General features: G+C 40.2%; 1 long non-coding RNA gene across 1 annotated transcript; it reads left to right on the top strand.

The window, feature by feature from the left end:
* Positions 1 to 116: 116 nt before the first annotated feature.
* On the top strand, positions 117 to 2,242 carry LOC120786864. The gene is made up of 3 exons (XR_005706771.1): positions 117 to 368; positions 489 to 648; positions 1,324 to 2,242. It is a non-coding gene; the product is annotated as an uncharacterized LOC120786864 (long non-coding RNA).
* Positions 2,243 to 6,052: the final 3,810 nt, after the last annotated feature.

The following is a 6,052-nucleotide window of genomic DNA, read 5'->3' as shown; positions in this document are numbered from 1 at the left end:
GCGTGTGTGTGTGTGTGTGTATGGGGGGCTGAGTGAGAGTCTGTGAGCGCGCGCCGCCGGTCCTCAGTGCTCTGCCTGTCTCAGCAGCGCGAGCCCGCCGCCACAGCTGCAGCCTATATAAGCATCAGTGACGTTGGGCTACAGGCCACGCCCCCCTCGGATGGACAGGAATCTGGGAGCTGAAGTGAAATTTTATGTCTCTCCTCTGCTGATGTTCTTTCGCTTTTAACTCATCTCCGTCTACACACACTCGCCAGAGACTCTTCTTCTGTCCGTAAAAGTCTTGTCAAACCAAAAACTGTGTATGCAGATATATGAAAAAACGCTGCTGCAAAGTCTAAGTTCAGAGGAAGTGGGCTAAAAAAAAAGTAAGGAGATAAGAGAGGAGGCTCCATTAACCTCGATTGTCCTTTTACCCACATTCACATGTGGTGAATCTGTTTTCCAGCAAATGCTCACATCATATCACTCTCATCTCTCTTTCTCAGAGACCTATTGATCAGATGGACCCAGCATTCAAATCATGAGGACGGGTTATGTGCATCCACACACAAAGCTCTATTCATGGCCTGAGCAAGCACATCAGAGGGCAGCAAAGGCTCCATAAACAAAGAGGCCAAACAGATCACGCTGGAATCTCCTCAGTCGGTGCGTGAGCATGCACCAAACACACACATACACACACAGACACACACGTACACGACCAAGTATGCAAAGTTTGGGTTTGTTTTTTTTTTTTTAGCAAAAAACACACACAAAAGTCGAAGCAAAAGTAGTTCATAACTCATTTCTCTCCCTGTTTTACAAGGCAATATAATACAATACTATAAAGAAGACCAAAAATATAAAATCAAGTTGAACAACTTCTACAATAAAATTGAAATTGTGAATGTATTGACTACAAGATGATTAATCAGTCGCTGGAAAAAAATCCTTTATCATATAATACTGGGGAAATAAGAGCAAATACTAGTGAGATAGTTCACCTTGCCCTCTTTTCCAGACTTTTGAGAAGTTTGCAATCTTAAACACATCAAAATAAATGATGTGCACACAAGAATATTTCAGGGTTGTGTCGAGCCATTTCATGTGTTCCTCCTGAATATTTTACCAGCATCAATGGCCAGAAGAAAAGAACAATTTCACATTTTTCATAAATAAATAATGTTCTTAATTCTGACTGTCTCTACCAGTGAGCATTACAATGCTTCACCATCTCATTCACATCTCTGCATGCTGGTGGGTTTGCAAATGGAAAGTAATCTGAACCTAAAATGTAATCTCCTCAGTGCTAATCCCCCCCTGTCTCTCTCTCTCCTGCAGTCTGGATAAATCCAATCTTCAGACAGAACATCTTCAATCAAATCAAATCTCAGTATAATTTCAGCTCCAGAGCCAGAATCTAATAAAATCACTGGACTTGTTCTGATATAGTTTTGCCTGCCCATGTTGTGCACTATTTGCTTTTAATAGCCCGAGTTAAAAAATTGAATTGTGAAAGGAGTATACGCAAAGATCTCTGAGCTGTTCCCTGCAGTGGAGCTGCATCAAGAAGGACATTACTGAGCCTCGTCTATGTGGTCAAACAGAGTTCATTGTGATCAGAAAGTTCCTCTGTTCTTCTGCCAACTCTTTAGTGCTTCAGTCACCTTATTTTATTCAGAGATATATGTCTGACAAAAAAAAAAAAAAATCTAACTTTCAATCCCTGGAGTCCAAACAAACAGCATTTGTATCAGTGATTTTAGTGAGTGGATTTTTAGAAGCAAACCTTAACACTGTGTCACATTGCCTTTAGGTCCCTTAGGAATATCCAGGTTGGATATTTCCTTACCTGGCGTGATGTTTTGTGCACCTTGAACATTGAATGTTGAAAGCGGTGTTAACAGCTGCTGAGATCAGTGAAATATGCATGCCTGCTGCAAATTTGTGTGTTGTTTCTAATATACAGTAAATACACAAAAAAAAGAATACATTCAAATACAGTAAGTACCAAATAGGACCCAGTTTGTTGTTATTTCCCAGAACTGTTCAACTTTCACACTGTGGTTTAAGACGAATTTTAAGCTCTGTATGCTACCTAGAGACTTGAGGTAGCATACAGAGGAATCAGAAACCCTTTTTAGAGATATATTTAACTTCCACCAATATTTCATTTTATTTTTATGCTGTTTCATTTTGAAAAAAATGGACTGACTGAAATATTAATGTTCCTGTTGGGGAAATGCTGCAGCTATTTTAATATGCCACATCAACAAGAGTATAGAGCAAACTCATCTGGATATTTAAAAATAAATGACAGTTTTAGAAAAGAAATACTTCCAGTTTATAATTCATTGTAAAACCACAGCTTGTCTTTTTTTCACTTCAGTTTTTGTACAGATTAAAACAAACTTAATATTTGGCCGGAGCCAGGCCAACACTGTCCCACTTTCTTTATGCTAAGCTAAGCGACTGCTGCCTCCAACTTCATATTGAACAGACAGACAGGAGACTGGTATTGATCTTCAAATCTAAGTCATGACAAAAAAGCAAATAACCATATTTCCCAAAATGTCCTTTGAAGATAATATTTCAGGTGTCCACCTTAAAGCCAGTTATAAAAGCCTCTGCAGCAGACCTGTGCAGGATGACTGCATACTGTTCCTAAAACGGAAAGAGTCAACTCATTGGGATTGATCGTCAGAGCTGGCACAGCAGCATGAATACGCCTTCTCTCCAAAGTGCAAATCCCTCGCATCTCCCTGTGCCAAGTGCAGCACAAATTAACTAAGAGGATTCAGATGAATAATTGATTCAGCGTTGTTGTTGGATTAACAGACAGTGGTCAACACTCACAGATGTTCTCCTGTGACGTTCTTTGTTGCTTGGGAAATTACATTCTCATTATCAAAATCCTCATCAAAATGAACTAGAACAGTTTGTTTCACATGTGGTCACAGCCATTTTGGAAAATATCGTATATAATGTGATATATATATATATATATATATATATATATATATATATATATATATATATATAAAGTGTTACATTTTTTTCAAGCAAGAAGACTGTAGTTTTGTCTTCATGTGGAAAATAAAAACATATATGATGTTATTTTTCTCCTCCTTTTGGGCTAGAGGAGGCTTTCCAACAGTTATTTGAAATACTTTATGTATCCACCTTAGCTACAGTGGATCTCCTAATACTGACTTTTGTTATATTTCAATGAATTGGCCATACAGTATGAGCGTCAGGAGAAATCATAAACATCATAAAGGCAGCTGATCTAGAGCTGTTCAGTACATGCACAAACAAAACCTTTGACAATGAATCTTAACCTGAACTGACTGAACTGAATCAGTGGCTTTTAGCAGTGGAGCTCCATTCACTGGCGACTGAGTGTGGAGTTGTTATCTTACCCCGGATGTACCGTAGAGTTGGAAATTAAGAATCACTTTGCTGATTCAAAAGGTTTCGTTCAGATCAGTTCAAAGGTTCATAGTCACTGATTATGTAGCTCATTCACTTTTTTCTAACCACATCACTGTTCAGCTGCACTTCATTATACTGCATATGTCAGTAAGCGAATGCATCGCCAGGCATGATTCATTCACATCATATGGGATAGAGGGGAAATATTCCCATGTTAACAACTTGTGAGCATTGACGTCGTCAAGACTGTTTTATCATCACAGAGTTGGTCATGTTAGGATTAAAATAATGTGCACTGCCAATATGACACCATGTCCATTAAATCTGGGTCTTTGGCAGATGTGAGGCATCCATTTTTTTTTTAGGCACTTGCTTATTATTGATGCCGTGTTTATGTCGTACTGGAGTTATTGTAATTGCAAGTTTCCAACTTGTACCGAGCATTCATGTCAACTCCATGTTGTAATTCTCATATTATTCTGAAAACTCCAACATATCCAACTACTGTTCCTAATATGGAAGTGCCTGGAAACAAAACAAATATGGACAAATACATGCCACATGCTAGCCACAGACTGCCTTTCAATGTTATTGAACTCACATTTAATGGATTAATGTGAAGAATAATCTTTATCCTCGCTCCTCAGAACAGAAATAAAGGACCCGAGATGACCTTCACGTTGGCAGTTCAGTAGTAGTACTGGATCTGTTACCTTCAGTTCGGTACAAAACTAGCCTATACGAGCAGTGCACAAAATGTTAAAAGCTCAGGAGCCAAATACAGTATTTGTGAGAGAGTTATTACAGCATATGATGTCTGTGGCTTTGTGGTTTTTTAATAAACTTTTAAAAAGGAAGAAATATACTGTGTCATGGCTGATCTTACCGCTATTCTCTCAGTAACCTATGAGAAACTCTGCTGCTAAAAACACTGAGTTCAATTTGAAGATTTGGCTTTGAAGACTCGTACACACATGTACTAAACTCATCTAATATATAGTATATTACTGCCTGATTAAAATCTCACTGTAACACCGTGAAAGATAAATGTTCATGATCTGATAACTCTGCAACAAATGTGCTGGTGTAGGCCTAGCTTTGTACTTTGTGTGTGTGTGTGTGTGTGTGTGTGTGTGTGTGTGTGTGTGTGTGTGTGTGTGTGTGTGTGTGTGTGTGTGTGTGTGTGTGTGAGTGTGTGTCTCATTCTTCGCCTATCTTTTGCTCCAGATGGGTGCCTCCATTGTTGCAAATGTAACTTCATTTGTGTTTGAGAGGGAGACGCTCTGTCTTACCAAACACACATGGACAAGCACACAAACACACACACACTCACTCACTCTCTCTCTCTTTCTAATATTGCATTGCATATTGCAGATTTTGACCCAGATATGTGATGAGATTGATGAGACTAGCAGTGATTGGTGAATACACTACACCTCACCCAAACACAAAACAACACCCACATGTATTTTATGAACACACACAAACACCAGCCACTGGAGAAATCTCACCGCAGGAGTCTCAAACGCCCTGTCAAAAGGAAGCGGGGAGGGACACAGAGGGAAGCTATCTTTGTTCTCAAGCCGAGCTTTGAGGATGGTTACTATGGAGACCAGCCTTGAATCTGTTGGCTGATGAAGGGCAGGCAGTCTGCTGTGGCGAGCCCGCGCACACACAAGCGCACACTGACACACTGACACACTTGCTGCACTCACAACACTTGCAGATTGTGCAGCACTGCAGCACTGCGTCAGCAGACACAAAGCTGCCCAGTGAGCATTCTTTTCTAACACACACCTCTGAGCTGGAGCGAATCAGAACTTCTTTTTCACCGCTGCATTTTAATATCCACTAATCAGGAAACACCTTTCCAGATGTGTCTGGAAGATAGGGCCAACCAAAGGCCTGTTTGGGAGAAGTTTTTATTGAAACTGAGTCTGTGCATGAATAACTTAATGAAAAAGTAAATTAACCATTCTTTGTTTTGCACCTGTGGAGATGTTGCAGCTTTTAGTGATGACTCACAAAGTTGATTGAAATATAACAAAGATGCATTTAAAAAAGAGAAAGACAATGAAATGGAAACATTAGCTGAGAAAGGAAGGATATGAACAGAATAAGAGCGGAAGACCAAATGGTGTGAATATGGGATGGAGAGAATAAGGGAGTACTGAGGGGAATCTGTGTCTCTCCTCTGACCTGTATTTACTCAGTCATTTCTACTCTGAGCCCAGTTTGCAGAAACCATTGGACGATGGTGCGTGCAGATGTGCGTATGATTGCATCGGGAGTGTTCTTAGTCAGTTGGGATTTGTGATTCAAGTGGGCCCTTAGGAGCTTTGGCTGGTTCAGGATGTCGAGACATGGCAGACTGATTACGAAAAACATGTGGGATCTGTGAGATCTTTGTCAGCCCTCCTGCATTAACCTACATTTTACTGGGAACATTGACCAACTAAATGGATGTGGCCCCATCTGCAGTGGCTGAGGTCAACGCGTGTTTCAGTTGAGGTGGTTCAGTACTGTATGTGAGTGAAGACATCAGCCATAATGTCACGATCTGTCTCATTTTGGTGCTCGGGTCACGCAGTAAATCATGTGACGCTGTGTCAGGTAGATGCAACAAATACCCCAG

This window comes from Xiphias gladius, chromosome 3, assembly GCF_016859285.1.
Source record: "Xiphias gladius isolate SHS-SW01 ecotype Sanya breed wild chromosome 3, ASM1685928v1, whole genome shotgun sequence".
Classification (NCBI taxonomy): domain Eukaryota; kingdom Metazoa; phylum Chordata; class Actinopteri; order Istiophoriformes; family Xiphiidae; genus Xiphias; species Xiphias gladius.
This window is presented reverse-complemented; position numbering and strand designations above follow the sequence as displayed.